The sequence below is a fragment of the Leucopleurus acutus genome (assembly GCF_964270905.1).
Source record: "Leucopleurus acutus genome assembly, chromosome: 9".
In the NCBI taxonomy this organism is placed as follows: Eukaryota; Metazoa; Chordata; class Mammalia; order Artiodactyla; family Delphinidae; genus Leucopleurus; species Leucopleurus acutus.
Genome location: NC_139144.1, coordinates 80,122,304 through 80,146,796, shown reverse-complemented (window position 1 = coordinate 80,146,796; position 24,493 = coordinate 80,122,304).

Below are 24,493 nucleotides of genomic sequence, written 5' to 3'. Positions count from 1 at the left end.
CTGTGAATCTGTTGGTGGCATCACCACACCAAGTGCATTTAAAACACAGTAATTTAACTGTACATCTGTAGTGGTATGTATCCAAAAAATAAAAAAGGCCTGCAAAAGAATATTAAGTTATGTTTAGGAAACATCCTACTAATCATAGTAGCATTTTGAGATTGTAATTTTGAGGTTGTACTTTAGCATTTTGTGTTGTAATTTTGAGACTAATATGTGTATTGTGGGACAAAAGAAATACTTTAATTAACAGGGATTTTCACCAAAAGAGAAAGGAGATACTTATATAAGATTATGAAAGTTAAGTTAAAAAGTCTCTAGTCCTGAATTTGATTGGAAGTATCGAGAGTCAATATAAGCCACAATGTATTTATTTATGAAGATTAACAAGATTAAAGTCAAGTTATACAAATTGAAACAAAGGGGTGGGAGGGTGGGGGAAAGGCTAAAAATATAAACAAAGCCTAACTGACCTCTGGGAAAATATAAGGCAGTCTGACGTCAAACACATGTCTAATCAGAGTCCAAGGAGGAGAAGTGAGAATATAGCAGAAAAAAATATTTAAATAAATAAAGGCAACCATTTGTCCAAATTCAATTTTTAAAAATCCAATCAGGAATCCAAAAGCTCATCAAGTCCCATGCCAAGAGAACCACACCTAGGTATGTCACAGTCAAATTGCTGAGCCCTAAAGATAAACAAAAAATCTTAGAAGCAGACAGAGAAAAATATAATACACGCACTACCTTTGTGAGACAGTAAGAATAATCCCAGACTTCTCATAAAAAATAATGCAGGCTAGAAGATAATGAAACCACATTTTTAAAGTGTCTTAAGAGAAAAAAGAAGTTATAGTCAAAGAAAACATCCTTCAAAACTGAAGGCAAAATGAAGATGTGTACAGAAGGCAAAAGCTGAGAGAATTTACTACAACAGACCAACCGTACAAGATAAGTTAAATGTACAAGATAAGTTAAATGAAGTCCCTTAAGCTGAAGAAACATAATAGCAGATGGAAACGTGGGTCTAAATGAAGGAATGAAGAATGCAGGAAATGGTAAATATACAGGTAACTATAATGGACTTTCTTTTCTCACTTCATAATTTTTGTAAAAGATAATTGACTGTTTACAGAAAAATAATAACTCCATATTTATGGGGTTATAACATTTAGAAATAAAATGCCTGATAAAAATATGAGGAAGGGAGTAAATGGAAGCATACTGTTGAATGATCTTAGATTACATAAGAAGCGGTACAATATTAATTCAAGATGGGCTATCATAAGTTAAAGGTGTCCATGATAATAGCTAGTGAAACCAATTTAAAAAAAAGATTTTAGCTAAATGCCATTAGAGGAGATAATACACTGCTGAAAATAAATACTCAGTAATTCAAGAAAAGAAAGGAGGAAAAGGAATAAATAAAAGATGAGATAACTAGAAAACAAATAGCAGATAGTAGACTTAAGCCCCAATATATAAATAATAATATTAAATATAAATAAACTAAAACTCCATTAAAATATAGAGATTGTCAGACTGCTTAAAAAAGCAAGGTCAAACTATGTAGTATTTATAGAAGGTAACCTTTAGATATGAAAAATAAACAAATCCATTATAATATTTGGATACTTCAACACCTCTCTCAGTAACTGATATCATTAGTGAGAAACAAATCACTTGAGATGGAAAATTTGAACAACACTGTCAACCACCTTGACCTAACTGATATTTATGGATCACTGCCCCTCAAGTTAGCAGAAGATACATGCTTTTTTAAGTGCTTACAAGGAAAAGCATACATTAAATACTTATATTAATAAAGAAGAAGGTCTTAATCAATTATATAAATTTCCACCTAAAGAAAAGAAAAAAGAAAAAAATTAAAGACAAACTAAGCAGAAGTAAGGAACTGAAAAAGGTAGAGTAGAAATCAATGAAAGAGAAAATAAAGAAAATCAATGAAACCAAAAGCTGGTTCTTTGAAAATATCAATATAATTAATAAACCACAGAGGCAGAGGGAGGGAGGGAGGGAGGGAAACAAAAAAAATTTAACAATATCAAGAAGGAAGGAAAGAGGAGGCATTCTACAGATTGTACAGAAATTTTGAAAAACGAATAAGCGGTATGTTACAAATATCTATGTTAATAAATTTTGCTACTTAGATGAAATGAACAAATTCTTTGAAAAACTATTTCTTTTAAAGAAATTAATTCATAATTATTAGCCTCCAAGTCCATCTGACTTTATCAGTGAATTATATCAAACATTTAGGAAGAAATAATACCAAGTTTACACACACTGTAACAAAAAAGAAGAGGAAAAAACGCTTTCCAATTCATATTACGGCATATAAAGCATAACCTTGATAGTAAGAAGGAAATTAAAGACCAATATCACTCATAAACATAGACCTACAAATATTTTAAAAATATATTTCTAAATCAAATTCATTAATTTATAGAAAGGATAATACATTGTGAGTGGGGTGTAAAGCAAGAGTGGCTTGATATTCAAAATCAACTGATACATTAACGAATTAAAGGAGAAAATCATATGTTTATTTCAATAGTTGCAAAAAAGAGTATTTGACAAAATTTAATCAGTTAATGATTTTTTAAAACTCCCAGCAAGCTATAGAGAGAAATTTTCTCAATGTATTAAAAGACATCTTGAAATAAACAATCAAACCCCCCAAAGTATGAAAATTTTTTATATCTGATCATTAAAGGATAAACACTTCCCCTCTAAGACTGGAAACAAGGAAGGGATGGTCACTCTCCCCACTCATATTCAGCATTACACTGAGATATTCTTCGTGGTATGAGTGCAGGGCTCTCCTGCCCCCAGAGGATTTCTGTAGTACGTCCAGCCTGCTACCCCAGGCAGACCCTTGTCTGCTGAAACTTTGGCCACTGTCCATTTAGAACATCTATATCCAGCCCACACTGTGGAATAATAAGACTACAGGGGACTGCATGTACTGTATTACCTCTCTGTTTTTAAATTATCTCCAGTAAAATCTATATTACATCTATGCTGTATAATGCTAGTAGTATGTGTGATCCCTTTGCATGGGTACTGAATACAGCTTGGAATTTATCCATACATGTTTTATCTATACATGTTCTAAAAGATATTTGTGAAAAGTTATTACATGATTATTTTTAGTAATAGCAAAATATTGAAAACAATCTAACTGCCCAACAAGAAAGTAGTGGTAAAATATATTCTATACATCCAGAAAATAGAATGCTGGACAGTCATAAAAAAGACTGAAGAAATTTGTTGTGTAATAACGTGTAACGATCTCCAAGCTACAATGCTAAGTGAAAGGGCAACGCAAAGAAAACGTGTATCATAAAAGAGGACGTGAGATAGATGTTAGATAGATAGATAATAGACAGATAGATATGCATTGCTTGTATATGCATAGCATATTTCTGTAAGGATACACACCAAAAAATATTCAATATTAGTTCATTGTAGAGAGAGAATTTGTTGGCTGGGTAACAACAATGGAAGGGAGATTTTTACTGTAATTGCCTTCTCTTCCTTTTGAATGTTGAACTGTCTTAGTGTAGTAGGTAATCCAAAACTAAATCAAATTTAAAAAATAAAGAAAAAACTCATATGAATCACAGTAATATGTAATCTTTACCCAGCACAGGGGCTGTCATCTGCTGTTATGCATAAGACAGGTTGAGATGTGATAATAGGATTAGAATCTAGATGAAGAGATACAACAGTGCAGAGAAAGAGCATGAAAACGAAATGTTATGAGCCAAGTTCCATGACATTGTAGAGGCAAATCTGCGGCATGATTGAGCCAAACTTGGAGTCTGTCCCAGGAAAGGCTGTGCTAAAGAGGCACGCAGGACTCTCCTACAACCCCACACCCTTTTCTCCATTGCCACCACCAGTGCCGTCCTCCAGCTCAGTACTAATGCCGTTAAACACAGCTGTCCCTCACTCCTCCCCCACCTGACCTCATTTCATCTGACACTTTAAAATCCTACCCCATGCAGTCAAAGCTAGCAAAGAAGATAAAGCAGGATTTGGAGGGAGAAGAATAATAGAAAGGAGAGGAGGAAGAAAATTCCCATGAGCCTATCTGGGAATCTCACCACCAAATTATCACATAATATACATGAGAACATTCATTTCTATTTCCTACACAACCAGCATTTACATGAAATGCTTTGCTTGGCGATGATTTTTTTTTTTTGGATTTGACACCAAAAGCAAAAGCAACAAAAACAAAATAAGCAAGGGGGACTACATCCAACTAAAAAGCTTCTGCACAGCAAAGGACTCCATCAACAAAATGAAAAGGCAATCTTTGGAATGGGAGAGAATATTTGTAAATCACATATCCCATAAGGGGTTAATATGCAAAATATATAAGAAATTCATACAACTCAATAGCATTATGGAAAACAGTATGGCATTTCCACAAGAAATTAAAAATAGAACTACTATATGATCCAGCAATCCCACTTCTGGGTGTGCATCCAAAGGAAAGGAAATCACTATGGTGAAGCAATATCTGTACTCCCATGTGTTCATTGCAGCATTATTCACAATAGTCAAGGCGTAGAAACAACCTAAATGTCTGTCAGCAGATAAATGAATGAAGAAAATATAAAAGAGAATATTATTCAGCCTTTAAAAAAGAAGGAAATTCTGCCATTTGCGGCACATGGGTGAAACTGGAGGGCATTATGCTTAGTGAAATAAGCCAGACAGAGAAAGACAAATACTGTATGATGTAATTTATATGTAGAATCTAAAAAAAAAAAAAAAAAACATACCCAGCATAGAGTAGAATGGTTGTTTCCAGGGACTGGGGCATAGGGAAAATGGGGAGAGTTTGGTAAAAGAGTACACATTTTCAGTACTTGGTGACTATATTTGCTAACACTTATATAATTGAAATTTGCTAAGAGAGTAGATCTTAAGCATTCTCACCAAAGAAATAAATAAACCAAACCAAACCAAACAAACAAACAAAAAATGTAACTATGTGAGGTGATGGATATATTAATCAATTTGACTTGACTGTAGGAATCCTTCCACAATATATACATATACTAAATCATCACGTTGTACACTTTAAATACATGACAATTTTCTTTGTTAATTATACCTCAATAAAGCTGGGAGGGGGAACACTTTGAAAGACAACTGGATTGTAAATTAAGGAACTTTGTACTCCCATATGGAGACATACCGACTAAACGTCATAACAGCAAATGGCAGATATCAGCAAGACTGATATTGAGACCCCATTAATAAGGATTCATTTTCTTCTTGAAAATAAATCTTATATTGAACTTCATTTAGGCATAGACGATGCTTGTCAGTTTATGGAGATTGTGACAGGAGCAAAAGATATGTTAGGCTTCAAGGGACAGCAGACAATTCTGAAGCACAAGTTGGCAACTTTAAATAACTTTTCTTCCTCATATATCACAGACACAAAAATATGTGAAGCAGATGGTACTGCTTGGCTATTTATAGTTTGTGTTGAAACTTGTTAAAGACAGTTTGGATCATGATTAACAAATCTTATCACCTCTTAAATGAAACATACCACAGGGTTTTTCTTAGAAGGTGTTAGAAAGGCAGCTGGTGATTATAGTCTGTGTTTCTTCTTCCTACAGATAATAAATCTAAAATCACCAATGGCCTTCTGGATGTAAGCAAACATACAAAGAAAATCAAAGTTGGGAGGTAGTCATGTCTATTGAATAAGCAGGTATTCCTTGGGCCCCTGACACATGACAGATGATGATGTTGATGGAGATAGATAGATAGATAGACAGATAGGGAGTTAGATGGATATAAATACATGTTTTACTTCAATGTATCTTTTCCCCTGAATGAGTTGTAGCCATCATCAGAGCCGTTCAACAACTGTTTCCTGTTCCTGCCCTTCTGGGCACTTGGTAGATTTATACTTCTTTGCTCCTTCACATTCGGGTGAGGTTGTGTGACTACTTCTAGCCAGTGAGTGGTGAACGGATGCGCAGTGGGATACCTCTGGGCTAGTACACTTAAGTGACAATGCCGGACATCAAAAATATTTTTTTTCCTCTCGTCACTCTAACCAGCAAACATTGAGGCAATGGCTTCTCTTGCAGCTTTGGGCTTTGAGTACCCCAATAAAAAAAGCCCTGTTATCAACCTGTGATAGGTTGTTTATTATGAAATATCAGAAGCTACAATAGCACAGCTTTATGGGGTGCTCCTATAGGTCTATCTCAGAAAATTATTTTGAATTATTTCCTTCCTAATTTAATATGCTTATTTTCCTTTCTCGTGGAAATCCTAATCAACCTCCTGAACTGATTCTCTAACTTTCTGATATTTGTTCCTCTAATGTCTATTTCTGTTTTTCTTTACCACCTGGAAGTTTCCTCCATTCGTGAGATACTAATGATTCCACAGTCCCCTATACTCAAGTTAGTTCTAGTAGCTTCTATGTTTTGGCGACCAGAAGAACTTAACTAAGAGAGTCATTTTTATAGGGCAGCTGTAGCATTGCAGAGATTTGCTGGAAGTACCTCTTCAGTATTTTGTTGTTGTTGTTTGTATTTTATCTTGCTTCGTGTAGAGAAAGAAATGTTTTCTCTAAGAATAGACTTTTTCTTTCCCTCCAATTCCATTAATAAGTCATCGGCTGCTGCTTTATTGCTTATTCATTTCAGCATGACCTGTTTCAGTCATGATAGGCCTGTGTTAAGATAACATTAAGTGCTGTATATAATAGAGCCAAAATCTTAAATGGCTCAAATATATAAGTTTATTTCTCACTCAAGTAAAAGTCTAAAATTTCTATTAACGGGCAGTTTTTCCATACTTAGTAATTCAGGGACTGAGCCTCTTTCTTATATTGGGGGTTCCTATTCTCTAGAACCTCATTCTCATCTGCATCTAGCTAGCAAAATAGGAAAGGATGAAGGAAGCATAACTTTCTCTTGAAAGCCTTGACCAGAAAAGGAAACACATCACTTGTACTGACATTGCATTAATACCAGGACAATCATAACAACAAGAAAGGCTGGGAAATGTAGTATAGCTGTGTGACAAGGAATAAGAGGGACAAGATTTTGGGTGAATAGCTAGCAGTGTAGAGAGGGTAATAAGGCCCAGTGAGGCCACGAGCAGGAAAGAAGCTTGGTTCCCTTTAGAACCTAAGGGAATAAAATGATGCTTCCATGCAACTGTGCAATAGAAAAGACCGTTACATAATAAAAACTTGCTTGGAGCTGAATCATTATATATAACTGATCATAAGACATGGCTTCATATATATTAGTATGTTGGCACCTGCAGGCTAATACAAAGTTCACAGATCTTTTGGGATGTGTTGTTGACAATATCTCCCATGCTTGGGAAAGGTTAGGAAGCTTTAGCTGGGAAGAACCCCAACACATGTGGATTCTGGTTCTCTTTATCATCTTTGCATTCTTCTCAGTCAAATAAACTGCACTCCACGGAGATATCTGGAATAGTGCTTCTGTCCTGAGACAACAGTGGAGAAGTCCCTTCAAATTTTCACACAGAAAGTATTTCCAGTCAATCATTTGGTAACTGCAAAATTATCAATTAAATGTGAGAACAGAATAAAGATGTTTTCACATATGCAGAGTTTCATATGTGAGTTTAAGCAAAACTTTTTACTTAAAGTTTATGTAAAATAAAATAAGAAAAATCTGGTGCTAATACTTAGTTCACAGACTCTCATGACTTATTTGGCAATTTTTAAATTAAAGACAATATAGTCTAGTGAAATGTGCCTTGGCTTTATAATCAACCTCCCTGAATTCAAATCTTTGCTTGACATATTAATAAATATATGACCTCAGGAAAGAAATTACATTGTTGCTAAGTTGTTTGTGTCTCACTTTCTTTCCCTGTAAAAATAGAAATGGAGATGGCAACCTCTCTGGGTTCCTGTGATGATCAAAGGAAAGCATGTACATGGAAGCACCTGATCCTTAGATGGGTACTGAAGGAGTACTATTATATTATTTTCAGAATCTTAGCCCTTAGAGGCAATAAACACTCTCCACCTTCCATCTTCTACCTTTCCCATGCATGTTTAATGCAAATATTTTTCTTAAAATGTGGGGTTTTTTATCCCTACATCCATTTATATATAAGCACTTGTGCGGTGGAGAAGACCATTTACTAGGTGACCTCTGATCATTGCAGCAGAAACCACTATATCCCAAAATATGTTTCACTTCTTTGTGGCCATACAGCCACCCTTGCAGTTACTTAAACATGCCTTTTGATTATGTTCTCCCCAATGCAATCAATGTAAGAAGTGATATGAGCCACTTCCAACCATAAAACATGTCTCACTGGGCTACTCCTAGCGTTTTTCTTCTTCCAGATATCGGGGGCAGTAACCATCAGGCTGATCCTGAAATAAGTATTTTTAGGATGACATAGCTACCTTTAGTCTGGGTCTTAAATGATTGTGTGGAGAAAAAAAATCACCCTACTGAACTAAATGACCTCCCGGGACTCTTAAGAGAGAAATGAATGGTATCTGGCCACTGATATTTTGTGGTCTGTTACAGAAGTCTACCTTAATTAATATACCAAATGAGCCTATTATCCTGAATCTCAGTATCCACATCTGTAAACTGAGAGAGTTGGACTAGATTACTTCTAAGATTAGTTTTTATAATAACGTGGTATGATCCTTAACCTTAGGTTAGGAAAGACATTCTATAAATATTAATGTGTTCCAGACTGTAGAGAGCTACACATTAAATAGAATACTTACATTCCAGATATTAGGAAAAAGTAGAAAAATATGCATAATTAAAAAAAAAAAGAATTGGTGAATCCAAGAGACTTAGAGGAAAAGATTTGGGCAGGAGGGAAGGGAAGAGAGAAAGAGACTACACAGTGGGTCTAGAATAGCTAGAATGCTGTTTGGCCTGAAGGCTGAAGGCTGTGCTTCTCAAAGCAAACAGAGGGAGCCTTACACCCACGAAGAACAAGAGAGTGTAATGTGATCGTTTCACTGAGGAGAGAAGCAGGGTTAAATTGAGAGGGAAAAAAAAGACTTGGGGAAAGTCAGACAGGAAAAACCCATGTTCAGGAAGACTGAAATTAGAAAGCCAGTTACAGCCACTGGAACCTAAGAATGGCCACTCTTGAGTCAGAACAAGGGATCCGGCAGCCCATTTTTCTTTTGCCATCATCGACCTCAAACATGTGCCTTCTTTGCCTTTTCTGGTTGTATTACACTCTTTTAAATGTGCAGCAACAAAATGTACAAAAAGAAAACAACAATAAAAAAAGTAGAAACGAAATTCCATAAGAACATAACCAGTGGTTTTACAGAAAGATATAATAATGGTTCCAGTTTGTTTCTAAGAGCATTTGCTTTATCTCAAATGGACTGAGAAATGCAGAGAGTTAGGATGTTAACCAAGTACAGATGACAAGCAGCAATGACAGGAACTATCAGAAAGAAAACTGAAAGCAGAGGATATTCCAAGGGGTCAGACAAAGGACCAAGGTCTAAAATCAATCATTTGAGATGCAATAATAAAACAGGCTGCCCGTGACCTTGTCCCCACGGTGAGCCACACCCATCCCCCACCTCTGCAGGAGACCCTCCAACACTAGCAGGGGGCAGACAGCAGAATCAAGAAGAACTACAATTCTGCAGCCTGTGGAAGGAAAACCACATTCACAGAAAGATAGACAAAATGAAAAGGCAGAGGACTTTGTACCAGATGAAGGAACAAGATAAAACCCCAGAAAAACAGCTAAGTGACGTGGAGATAGGCAACCTTCCAGAAAAAGAATTCAAAATAATGAGAGTGAAGGTGACCCAGGACCTCGGAAAAAGAATGGAGGCAAAGATCGAGAAGCTGCAAGAAATGTTTAACAAAGACCTAGAAGAATTAAAGAACAAACAGAGATGAACAATATAATAACTGAAATGAAAAATATACTAGAAGGAATCAGTAGCAAAATAATGGATAAGTGACCTGGAAGACAGAATGGTGGAATTCACTGCCATGGAACAGAATAAAGAAAAAAGAATGAAAAGAAATGAAGACAGCCTAAGAGACCTCTGGGACAACATTAAATGCAACAACATTCCCATTATAGGGGCCCTAGAAGGAGAAGAGAGAGAGAGAGGACCCAAGAAAATATTTGAAGAGATTATAGTTGAAAACTCCCCTAACATGGAAAAGGAAATAGCCACCCAAGCCCAGGAAGCGCAGAGTCCCAGGTAGGATAAACCCAAGGAGAAACACGCCAAGACACATAGTAATCAAATTGGCAAAAATTAAAGACAAAGAAAAATTATTGAAAGCAGCAAGGGAAGAAAGAAAAATAACATACAAGGGAACTCCCTTCTCCATGGGTCTCTCATGTTTCAACATGTCTTGTGAGTAGAAGCCCTGACAGCTTTTGTTCTGGACTATCATTTCAAGGATTTTTGTATATGGAACAGTCTAAGAAGTTAGAAATAAGGTCTCTCTCTGAGACAAAGGGCAGTGGTGCTTACTGCCTATCATAGAAGATGCAGGCTCTCTAAATGCAGGGTTCCTCTCTTGAAATACAACCCACTACATGGGCTAGTATTACTGATACTTCTTCCCATCACCCCCTGGGAACTGGGGCTCAAGAACCCAGCACAAATGCTAATATTCTGCTACTACCATTGCTGCAAATAAAACTATGATTCTTCTTCTCTAAACCAGGAGTCTCATGTTGTCTACCAGCATTAATGAAATTGTGGTAAGCTAACTTGTTAGTTTGCAAATAGCATAAAAATTTCAGAAACTTCACAGCTCTTGAATCAACTATGGCCTGGAGCAGCTGTGAAATATAGGATGCCTCCCTTGCAACTTTGAGAAGAGCAAAACCTTAAGGGGAAGTTGCTTCAGTTAGACAAAATGATTTATACTTTTATTTCCAGTGTGTTAATGGTGGTTAACTTTAGAGTCTATTCCAGTGGATCTCAAACTTTTGCATATATCAGAAACATGTGAAGGGCTTTTAGAAATGCAAATTACTGAGCCCCATCCCACAGAGCTTCTCACTCAGTAGGTCTGGGACGGAGACTTTGCCTTCTTCATGAGTTCCCGGTGATGCTGGTCAGGGGATCCCACTTTGAGAACCACTCATGTATTCCACAGTCTGAAAACCAAGGAAGACTGGATTACAAAAGAACAAGAGGAAAAATAGCCACCAGCTGGTGATAGAAGGGCCTGATATATAGGAATTGTCTGTGACTGCATCTCTTCTCACCAGGTACGGGGTGAGCATCTTTGCAGTTGCATGTGTGAAAATTAGGCCATCATTAGAAGTGTATTTATGAAGGAAGAGATATTAGTGTATTTAGAAGACAAAAGAGTAGAATGTACTAACAGGTTTCATTACTCATCCCATCTACTACTTCTTCTAGAAAATCTATGCCACTCATAATCTTTGGAACAGGCAATGGTTCATAGCTTTGTTGTCCTGGTTGGCCTATGTCAGTACTGATTTACATCTGTTCCGGGTGTAATTATTAACAGTGCTTCCTTTACTCTAGAAAGTGTGGTCAATCCGTAGATAGCAGATGGCATCCACTTCTACCCCTCACCCCCTTCACTCCACCCCTCAAAGCTGACTTGATAGAGGAAAACTACCTGACCCAACTATCTGATCTACTGGCTGGTTAGTATTCAATCAGATGCTCATGCTTGAAAATTCACTTTGAAATTCTTTTAGAGATTGAAGTCAAGTGGTAGTTCCTAAACTTGAAAAGTCACATGGAGCCAGGTCTCTTTTGGGACATATTCGGCCATCTTCAGGATGTGTAAGCAGAGGAAGCCAGCCAGGGTAGCAATGGAGGAAGGAGACCAAAGGAGAAAATAGAGCAGCTGTACAAAGAGGAGCCACGGAATTGAGAAGCCAGTTGTCCCTCCAGGAGACAGCCCGGGTCCCAGAGGCTCCAAGAGGCTTGGCTGTAAGTATCGCCCTAGGATTCTCTAATAATTCCAAGTATTCTTTAACCCTTTATGGAAGCTAGCTTGAGAGGGTTTCCCTTCCTTGCAGGCACTTTAAATATCTTACAATTTTATTTGTCAACTTTACCTCAATAAAGCTGGAAAATAAATAAATAAATATTGGGTCCAAAATAATTCACTCTGACTTCTAGAAAAAACATATCAGTGTTGGAGATTGATTTTTCTGGCTTCCTTTTTTCTACTATCCTAGCCTTGGTATGTATCTGGGGACTAGATGAAAAATTTTCCCAGCACTTTTTTATGTCTTCTTTTGCTAAAGTATAATTTGATCAAATGTATTTCGAAAGCATTTTAGGAAAACTTAATGTTTGCCAATTTAAACTATCCACAGATTGTCAGATTACACAGACACTATCTCAAATATTATAATGATGATTCATGATTTACAAATATTAGTAAAGTGTTAAAATGAAATTTGCATTTTATCATACCATCTTCCTCACTAAGTACTATATCCATGAAATGGAAACTTTACTGTAGAAGAAATCCTGACTTTAGCAAATACAGTTGTCTGGAGTTGGAAAGATAGAAAACAAACATCTGACTTCCTCTGGACTCTCAGTCTTACACAACAAGACTCTATTGAATTGCCCCAAAAGGAAATGCATGCTTACATCTCTGCAGGGCAACTCAGCATACATGTTACTGCCACAGAGGGTCTCCCACAAGCACACTTAACAAATTTCCTTCCCACCACCTTGATCTCTCTCCCAACCTTTACTCATTCTTTTATTCTCGGCTATCAGAAAAAAAGAACAAACAAAAAAACATGTCTTTGCCCCATTTCAAGATGAGAATGAGCCCCTTCACTAGTTGCCCATATCCTGTCCTTCCACTCTTTTCTTATCATTTCCAGAATGTTTTCTGTCTCACATCCCATCTCACCCTTCACTGGCTTTCCCTTCTTGCTCTATAAAATCAATCCCCTCCCATTAAAAAAAAAAAACAAAAAACACGCAGGTTGACTTTTTTAAAAATAAATTTATTTATTTATTTTTGGCTGTGTTGGGTCTTCGTTGATGTGCGAGGGCTTTCTCTAGATGCGGTGAGTGGGGACTACTCTTTGTTGCAATGGGCAGTCTTCTCATCACTGTGGCTTCTCTTGTTGTGGAGCATGGGCTCTAGGCGTGCAGGCTCAGTAGTGGCATGTGGGCTCAGTAGTTGTGGCTCGCGGGCTCTAGAGAGCAGGCTCAGTAGTTGTGGCACACGGGCTTAGTTGCTCCTCAGCATGTGAGATCTTCCTGGATCAGGGCTCAAACCCATGTCCCCTGCACTGGCAGGTGGATTCTCAACCACTGTGCCACCAGGAAAGTCCCCCCAGGTTGACTTTTTAAAGTTATATTTACTCCTCGAGGTACAGTCCCCATTTCCTTTTTTACTCCAGCCTCTTCCCCTCCAGTTTGCCATTCCGGCCAGAGCAATTCCTTCTGCATCTTATTACAGAAAAGCTCGCTCTCATCCAAAACCAAAGTAATTCTCTCTTCTCCCTTTTCATTTCACTCTTCCTCTTTGCAAGAGGCAGCTCTATTGAATGTTGCATACTTCTTTCAATTCTCACCTTCTTCAGCTTTGATTTGTTTCTATCAGTACTACTCCCTTCCTACCTTTCTGAATGATATTTCTCACAACTCTTATTGGTTCCTGTTCTTTTACACACCCATTAAGTGTAAGCTTTCCCCAATTTTTGATCAGCTTCTTCTTTCCGGGCTGTCTTATTCACTCTCTCAGGTTTCACTCACCTCTAACCAGAATGCTAACATTTCCAGTTTCAGAACTCTGCCCCCTTTTGAGCCTCAGACTTAAACCTACAACTGCTTGCTGGACACCTCCATGTGCATGACAAAATCAGACTCTCTACCTTCTCTCCAAAACGAATTTCCTTTAATATTCCCAGTGATCTGGCCCTGAACTAATCTCTCCTACTTACCACTGCTTACCATTCTGTTTTCCAGCTACACGGAGCCATGCACTATGTCTGCCTCTATGGCTTTGCACACACTGCTACAACTCTCCAGCATCCATTTCTCCCCATTTTCTTCTTGTAAAAACCCCATCAATCCTTCAAGGCCTAACTAATGTCACTTTCTCCATGGCTTATTTTGAAATTTTCCAGTCTATATTAAACTCTCACATAAAGGAAGCGTTTACGTTACTAGATTTTTATAGCTTTTAACATATCCTGTCCCATATTTTAAAGGTTTATACATTTTTATTGGGGTGTAATTGACATACAAACTTACATGAGTTTCAGGTGTACAATATAATGATTCAGTATTTGTATATGTTGGAAATGATCACCGCAGTAATTCTAGTTAATATCTGTCATCATATATGTAACAGAATTTTTTCCTTGTGATGAGAGCTTTTAACATTTCCTGTCTTAGCAACTCTCAAGTATAAAATAGAGTATTATTAACTATGGTCGCTATGATGCTGTGCATTACCTCCCCATGACTTACCTATTTTCTGACTGGAAGTCTGTACCTTTTGATTCCCTTCACCCACCCACCCCCACCTCTGGCAACCACCAATCTGTTCTCTTTCTCTATGAGCTTGGTATACACTTTTTTAAGTACTTACTAATTGTATGTTGCGTTTGCCATGTGCCTATTGTGTGTCTAGAATTTCACACGTGTTAACATTAATCCTGTCAGCCAACCAACCAATATTTATTAAGTCCCTAATTGTAGACTGATCAACATTAGTACCTGAGGGATGTGACTGTGAACACGTGGACAAGATCCCTGCTCTGGAGATTCTAAAGGAGGTGGTCACTTTGTTTACACGGCAGTGCTCTGAGGAGAATTCAGCAGGATAATGTGGTAGTGTCTGGGGGCAGCGGTTAGGGAAGACGTACTTGAAGAGGCGGTGACCCCAGTGACAAGGAAGAGCCAGCCAGGTGTGAATCTACACACAGAGACTCTAAGCGTGAGCCACGTGTGCTCCGGGAACAAAGGACCATAAATAAGGCTAAATGATGTGATGAACTTATTCAGGAGATTTAAGTAAGAGGCCAAGAGAGGGAGAGAGATAGGAGCTGGATCATGTGGGCTCTTGAAAGCCACAGTAAAGAGATTAGAGTGCTTTCTAATTGAGTTGAGAAACTATTAGAGGATTCTGAGCAAGGGGATCACATGATCTATTATTTTATACATTTAAATCATTCTGGCAGTAGTGTTGAGAATAAAGTGTGGGAAAGGGTTCAGACAGAGAAAACCTTAGGAGATTATTGAGTAGTCCTGGAGAAAGAGGATGGGAGATGAGAAGAAGAGGTCAGATATGCCACGCAGCGTGCAGGATCTTAGTTCCCTGATCAGGGATCGAACCCCTGCCCACTGTGGCGGAAGTGCGGAATCGCAACCAGTGGACTGCCAGGGAATTCCCCAAGAACTCATTCTGAGTGAGCATTCTTAGGCCTTGCTCACGTATTAAATGTAGGCAGGAGGGAAAGAAAGTAATCAAGTATGAATCCTCCATTTCTGTGTTGGGAAATTGGATGGAAGATAGTGCTATTTAATACGTTGGGGAAGGCTGGGGGAAAACACAATTTTTTCATTGGGAAGGAGAGCAAAGAGTTCTGTGTTTGATGTACTAAATTTTGGACATATTAGACATTTTTAATCTTCACAAAATTCTTAAAAAATAGATGACATCATCATCCTATTGTACAAGCAAGAAGGCTGGATATTTAGGAATGTATTAAGTTTCATCATCCTAAGAAGTGAAGCTAAAATTCCTTCTCAGGTCTTTTCTAGCGAAGAGTTTCAAAGACACCCCATTGCCTCTCTATGAGGCATCCAATAGATGTCAGGATCTTTGAAGGCAGAAACAACTCAGTCTGGGTCCTCCACATCATTTAACATCAGCTATTTAAAAGATGTTTCTGTAAAATCAATCGTTTTGGAATTTTTAGGGGTTTAAACTTATATATAATCATTATTTAAAGTGAAATCACTTTCCTCTGCCTTGGGAAATATATTCTTCCCAAGAAGCATCCTTCGATATCCTTGACAAAGGAGGTGAACTTGGATAGTGAGAGGAGTGCCTTTCACCTTTATATGCAAGTACTTAAGAACTGCTTTATTGTCTTACCTTCTGCTTCCAAGGAAAAGCTAAACTGCTATGTTGGTGCGCAAGAATAAAAGAACTAAAACAGGCTGACTTTGCAAATATATAAATCACAAAAGTAAAAGCCTGCTTATCTCCACATCATCTTTTCAAATTCATTTTTACTGTGCTCATCTTAAAAGCTGTGGTTTTATTAATAATTAAGTGATTGTGATAAAAGTGAGGCCTAAGTAAATGCCACACTTTTTAAAAATGTACATTCATGTATTACTAAAAGCTTTCATGAATCAGATAATAACCTTCCTGATTCTAATAGCTAGAATCTCCTTATTCATTAGTCCTGTGAAACATTCATTATGGTCTGTACCTAGAGCCTGATTTTCCATTGTACTCAGAGACCCTCCGTTTATATTAATTGGGCTGTGTGTGTGTGTGTGTGTGTGTGTGTGCGCGCGCGCGCGCACGCGCACACGTGCACGTGCACACGCGCATAACCAGAATAACCCTTTAGTTCTCTTACACTTTCTAATAGTCGATATTTTGTTCCACAGAAATAACCGTGTTTCTGTGAGTACAATTAGTATTTCAATTGATCCAATCTACCTTCTCTTTCTCGAAAATTATTAAGCTGAATATAGAGCTTTGATCTTTTTCAGTATTCTGCTTGAGTGAACCTCTCATGGAGCAAAATGATTCTTGCACAATGACGGCCCTGGGAAGATGAAGTGCATATGGCAATATTCCCGCTTAACTGTTGTCTCTTCTGCTCTCAGAGACATGTTCTCTTATACAATGGGGCCCTGCAATTCAGTCCAGTATAGTGATTAAGACAGTGATTAAGAATAAAGGCGCTGGAGTCCCACTGCCTACGTTCAAATGCCAGACCCCAGTTACCAGCTCTCTGAGTCTGGTCTTCATCTGCAAAGCAAAGATAATAGTATCCTTTACTATTGTATAGTAGCCTAAACAATTCAAAATAGACTGAAGATTTGACTAGTAAATGTACTTAAAACAATTCCTAGCACATATATGAGACTAAGTATTGTTTTCCTCCCCGCCTGTTTCTCCTGTTTGATCACAAATAAGTGGCATGTGTTTAACTTCTAATTTACTGAGTAGTCTTTTTCTCCTTAAAGCAATTGCCATCCATCAATTAAAACAAAAAACAGAGTTTATGGCCTAGTTGTAGAAATGAATAAATACAAGTTAAGGCTACTTAAGACCTATGAATCCATAATATATCTCAAAAACCTAGAAACATATGAACTGCAATTGAAGATTTTTTTAAAGATAATAAATGTGAGAGTTGTTACCCATAGAATGTTTGACATATAATAAAAGATAATGTTTGGGTAGTAGAAACTACATTTCAACTGAATGACCTCTGATTAATTAAGTACTGGGAAAACAAGCAGAATTTGAATCGATACGTTTTTCAAGAAGTCGTAAGGCAGAAAATGAATCAATGCACTGTTATTACACTGGTCTGGAGGCACAGGCATTTACGGCTCATCACGTGGTGACCATTCTACGTGCTTCCAAACGTAGCCACAGCCTTACAGCTGTTGTCCAGACTTCACCAAGACTTGGCTCCTGAGCTACCAAGTACACATTTTGTAGACTCACTCGTGTAAGAGAGAATAATATGTTTAGTATTTCCTTCACCTGGTGTTGTCATCCTCCAGACCCCTGCATTTCCATGTTCAGCATCACCTTGGGGATAAGCATTCAGGGACCACACTACAGGAGAATAGGAGAGCATTCCCCTACCCTGAGCTCTCGATCTCACCTCATCTTTCAGCTTTGCTTTCCTTCATAGCTCTTGTAATCACTAGACATATATATATATATTTTTCTTTTTGCGGTACACGGGCCTCTCACTGTTGTGGCATCTCCCATTGCGGAGCACAGGCTCCGGACGCGCAGGCTCAGCGGCCATGGCTCACGGGCCCAGCCGCTCCGCAGCATGTGGGATCTTCCCGGACCGGGGCACAAACCCGTGTCCCCTGCATCGGCAGGCGGACTCTCAACCACTGCGCCACCAGGGAAGCCCTCACTAGACATATTTTAACTTTATTTATGAGGGTTGAGACTTTGTTTTGTTCACTGCCCAGTGATTGGCAAATAGTTGGTGCTAAATAAACAAATAACCGTTAAGTAAATGAATAAATCTTTATACACATTTAAAAATTCTATGTATGTGCTATATGGATGTGTACGGCAATCTTTTCTTCGCTCAGTAGTGAGGAACCATAAAAATGACTGTGCAAGCTGAAACCGTGAAAAGCAATGTTAATAATCGATGGGAAAAAATTATGGTTTTTCTGTGACCTTTCAAATTTTCTGCCAAAACATTAAAAGTTCTCTTATTGTCTAAATTTATAGGTACATTTAAAATAATAGTAAAACTAACATTTACTTAGCACACTGTAATTTAAAATATTAGAAACATTGAAAATTAAAGTGCTTTATTTCTTTTTAAAAACTTTATCAAGAATAGTTTGAACAGTTCTTGCTGTTGGAACAGTATGGAACAAGCATCTTTATTCCACCTTGGTGAATTGTCATATTCCTTTCTAAATTGGGGTCAGCTTAACCAACATTTTATCCTTTGTTCTTTTAACAGCATGAAATACCTCTGAGAATCCTTTAATGTGAGGTCTTTTTGTCAGTGTCACTTCCGGGACCTCATCATCTTTTTCATTACAAGCCCTTCCTCATTTACGCTGATGAGGTCATCTTTACTGAGTTCTTCTGGCTGCATATATAGAGCCCTTAGAAGCGCAGCAGCAGTTTCAACGCTCCCTTAACTTCATTTACATCTGATCTGAATCCCACAGAGTGTGTGCACCACATGGTAACGGTTTCTGTCCTACTGCAGATATTACCTGATCTTCTTCCTGCCATAATGCTTAAACATTTTCAGTTGCATGCTTTATGACACATTTCTCCCCAAATTCTGCTAAAGTTACATGCTCTTCAGTTGTAGTTTCCAGAGCCTGTCCTAAAGTCCATATAAGTAAATAGGATTTAAAAGTTAAAACACCTCCTTGGCCCGCTGGCTTGATTAATGAATTTGTGTTCAGTGGTTAAAAGCAAATTTTCACATTTTTAAGTCCCTAAGAGAAACAGTGACAGTAGTAAGTGCTTTAAATGTTAAACTACTTTGCTTATATTATCTCTTTCCTGCTAGGAAACTGGGAGGCAGCACAGCTACGTACATTGTTTTCTGTGTATGGACTGAATGATGAGTGTGTAGAGACCAATCTCTGACAGCATTTGAAAGGCGATGTGAGGGTTGCTGACCATGACTGGCATCCGTTTATGTAGTGATTTGTGAGCCAGCAGCAAAGATTGTACTTTATGCAATTACTCAGTAAATACACTGTGGAACCTGAAATTTGAACAACTGTGGTGTTGAGGGACTTGGTGTCATTAACTAAGGTGACTGCAATTCATGTCTGTTGGAACGGTGCAAAGTGAGGACTCCATGTATATATATGAAAGTACCTATTTCCTGAATCCAAATCTGTGTTGTTCTGAAACTGATAGAGAGAAAATCAACTAAATAAAGTGTAGGTGCAGAAAATATGTCTAGCCAAATGCTAACAGGGTAAAAGGGCCAGAAAGATGAGAAAGAAGAAATGAGAGTAAAGAAGAAATTCACGTCATGTCTCAGCAAGGAACTGGAGTTTGCTTAGATTGCATTCTTCAGCTAATTCAAGGAATGATGAACACAGGGACCAGGAAGGATAGAGGAGCCATCAGGAGACTGCCTGGAAGAATAGTTTTAGCCTAAACCTGAAGGTTCTGCTTGATTTTAATTCGAATGGACTTTGTCTCTAGAGATATGTTCACATAAACATCCAGCAGGTGGGGGGAGTGAAGCCAGGTGGCCTTCAAGCCCCGGAGCTCTTGCTGCTCAGGAGAGGAATCAGTTTACTGGCCATGCCCTGATGCTATGACCTGGGATATCCTCACTTGCACTGACAGCAAAAGCAGGGCCCCGAGCAGGCTGATAACTTCTTATCAGGGAAAGGAGCAACATACCTTATTTTGCCCTCAAAGGTGCAACCATGGCTACTGAGATCCACTCAGCCCCAGCCTGAAACCCCGACTGCCACTCCATGGATCAGACATGGAGTTTCTCAAACTCTCACCCTTGCTTCATTCACATGCGCCAACAAGAAACCTGGGGCCCCAGCATTAATCTAGATAGTCAGCTTTGCTTTCCTCACTGGTGAAAGAGAGCTTTACCCCCTAGTCACTTCCTGGATCCAGCTCTAGACAGATCTGATCAGCCATTTCTTTCCCTTTCCCAGCACCACCCGGCTACGCTCCCCAGCCTCGTTACTTTCCATTTCCATTCATCAGTTAGATATCCCCACATATATCTGCGGATTTCTTACTTGGAGTTTTTCATCACGAACTGTGAAATGTATTTAGTTCTTATTCCAGAGCATGGAGTCAGTTATTCTCACTTACCTTCCTTTGTCTTCACACATTTTCAGAATCCTAGAGATATTATCCATAGGCCCCTGGGTGAGGCGGGGCCGCGTGACTCTTACAGTAAGAAATTGTTATAAGTGCTCCAAGTACGAAAGCCAGCTTGTCAGCAACTCCTACAGAATTTTATTTCATACAAGGCTTATTTCTGTGTACCTCTAATTAGTGTTTTTTTCTTGCCTGTAAATTTGGTCACAAGATTTCTTGAAATAAGGTTTTTGCCTGCTCCAAACAACTAGTGACTGATAATTGGATAACACACTTGATTAAGAGTCAGCGTCTTAACCATGAGAAAAATACAAAACTTTCTCATATACAAGACAATGAAAGAGGCGTTCTTTGGAGGTGCCATGGTCAACCTTCATTTATCACTGTAGTGCGCTTTCCTACGGGATAGCAAGATACTGTCCACTGAGAGACCTGAAATTAGGTGCCAGGCTACAGAGGGCAGGGCAGAGAAATTGTGGAATTCTAGAGATGAGATGGCTTTTATTTAGTAAAATATGATACTATCAGGCAAAGAAAAGAATACTGTTTCAGTAGCTACAACCTCAGGCTTCAGGACAAACAGACCAAATTTCCCTCTGGGACGTAAGCAATTCACAAGTCTATCCACATTGAAGTTCCTCAGACTACAGTTGCTCTTATGCCAAGGTTCTCATAAACCTACTTTGCATAAGAAACTCCAAAGGTGTTTACTAAATATGCAGCTACCCCAACTCCACTCCGCAGAGATTCTGAGTCAATTGATTTGTGAATACCAAGGACTCTAGAAGCTACTCTTATTCTAAGTCCTGCCCTGGCCTACTGCAAAACATGAAAATATTTCTAATGCCTAAAGAAGGAACACCACTGCTCCCGTTTAAAGTTGAATTAGGAAGAATGATAAAGGACAAATTTCTTTTTCACGAGTTAGTTACAGGATATGTGTGTTTCAGACATGCTTCTGTATAATCTACAGCAGCGATTCTCTAACTTTATTCTGCATCAGATTTACCTGGAGGTCTTATAAAAACTCTGATTGCTGGTCTTTAACCCAAAGTCTCTTTTTTCATAGGTCTGAGATGGGCACTGGAAATTTGCATTTCTAACAAATTACCAAGAGTTACTGATGCTGCTGCTTTGGATACCACATTTTGAGAACCACTGATCTATAAAATATGCCTGTTGGGCTTCCCTGGTGGCGCAGTGGTTGAGAGTCCGCCTGCCGATGCAGGGGACGCAGGTTCGTGCCCCGGTCTGGGAGGATCCCGCGTGCCGCGGAGCGGCTGCCCCCGTGAGCCATGGCCACTGATCCTGCGCGTCCGGAGCCTGGGCTCCGCGGCGGGAGAGGCCACAGCAGTGAGAGGCCCGAGTACTGCAAAAAAAAAAAAAAAAAATGCCTGTTTTGGTTTACCTGTTGACTTCGTAGTAAAGACAATTTAAAAACAAAGTCTATACATAGTAATTGAATGCCTAACATGTGTTGATTCTGCTTTAGGCATTTGTGACATTATGACGAATCAGTCAGACACTGATTGCAACAGTGTGATATAAATAAGCAACCAGAGGTGTGACTGAGAACCACGCCACTGTATACATGAAAATATGTCAGCAACTGGATCTTAAGAGAACAATGACGTTCCAAAGATTGCTTTCTATTTCAAAGAAGCTAATAGTATAGATGATGATGATTCACATATAACTTCTTTTGGGACACCACAGCTTTTCCAGAGCAGGGTAAAATACAGAATTTTCCAGAATAAAAAGATAGTACGACATCAGACAAGCAAAAAATTTTAAGTGGATACCTCCAAAAGCCCTTCACTAGAACTTGTTGCTCATAATAAATCCATTCAGCATTTAATTCTTACTCTTTCAGGCAGAATGGTACCTGGCCCTCATTGATGTGCCCTGAAGCATGCTTAGGAAAGCTGCGATCTTGCCTCTGGGACTACACTCCATCCAGCTCCATGCGAGGTGTGTCGATTCCTCCTGTACAGGTATGAACTCAGTGCTCACACTTTAATGACGTCAGGTCCGCTGGAAGAAGTTTGAAAGTGTATACTAGAGTTAACATTTATGGAGCATGAACTTTGTGCTAAGCAAAATGACAGTCTAACTTAGTGGTTAAGATCATAAACTCCAAAGCCAAATACCAGGTTTTAATAGGCAGGTGATCTGGAGCAAATTACTTAGCCTCTTGCGTTAATTTTATCATCTACAAAATGGAAATAATAGCAAAGCCTACCTCATAGAGATGTAATTAATAAATGATTTACTATATGCAAGACACTGAAATAGTGTCTAGTCCACAGTAAGTACTGTTTGTGTTGATTTGTGATTTTTGACAAAATATGTAATTTAATCCTAACGACACTACCATGCGGGTGCTGTTATTAGATCTGGTTTAAAGATGAGAAAAAAACTGAAGCACAGAGGGGTTAGGTGACTTTCCCAAAGTCACAGAGTAAGTGGTGGTACCACTTCCGTGCACTCACGCAGTTTGACTTCAGAACTCATTTTCTTAATCTCAGTGTTATTCTGTTTCTTGAGAGAAGTGATTTGGCAAAGGCAGAGCCCATAATATATATTATATTAAATATACTCGGAGCATATAACTCAACTGCAAGTCAGTTACTTTAAAAACATTTCCAGCAGATCCACATTTTCTTCAGACCAATGAGGAAATTAGGCCATTATTATAATTATTCTTTTCAGAATTGAGGTCGCTGTGAAAGAGGCAGTGCAGTTTTATAGAAAGACCATTTACTTTAGAGTCTGACAGCCCTACTCCACTCTGTATCTACAGGCAAGTTATATACATTCTCTGAGGCTGTCCAATCATCTGTAAAATATTGGTAGCAGTACCAACCTCGCAGCATTGTTTTGTGGATTAAATGAAATGCTATAGGTAAAGTCCCTACCACAATCCCATGCATAAGGTAGATATCAAATAATATGAATTTCTTCCTCCTCTAAACATTATATACTAAAATATTTCCAGTTATTAAAATACAGTAATACTTCCCACAATGATGTCTCTCTCATAAGGAAGAAAGCACGTTTAGCCCATACGTAAACACAGTAAACCACCAGGTGTGAGGCTTGACCTAAGAGCAGAATGTTCTATTGACGGTTTTGATGGGCTCTTGCCTTAATCCAGAGGTTGAAGCTCTCCTAAGTAGAAGGCAAAGGAGATGTCTTCTTTCTTCCACTTCTACATAAGAAGCAAAACTGAAAACCTCATTGAACTTTTAGTTTGCCTTTATCTCTACTTAAACACTTGAAATTTTCAGTATCCTCCTCCTTCTAATGTCATTTTGAATTATAGTTTCAATTATCAGGTTTCATTTATGAGACTACTTAGATTTCACTCCTAGAGAATATAGTACAATAGCTCTTTACTTTGTAACATCACTAGGTAAATAGAAAACTGGGGTTGGGAAAACCAGAAGTGAGAAAAAATGAGCAATTATATGTACTGTAATTTAAACATGTCAGCAGATATTACCTTTACCTCTCTGGTTATGGATCTAAGTGATCCCATGTATCCAGAATCGAGGTTATGTATGTGTATAAGTGTGTACATGTACACATATGCATACTTTTTTCATGTGTGTATACGTACATACTTGTGTGTGCATGTATACATACACAGGAATTTGTCATTGAGATCTGACCTTACTCAGCTGGTCAAGCTGGTTAAGGTTGGGTAGGCAGTAAGGAAGGACAGATGGATGTAAAGTGGGGGAGAGCAGCAACAGTTTAGAACCCAAATGCATGAGCCAGGACCCAGGGGGACAGGCTAAAACCTAGATCAGTTCACATTGCCTTTGGTCTTGGTGAAGCAGACATCCTGCAGACAC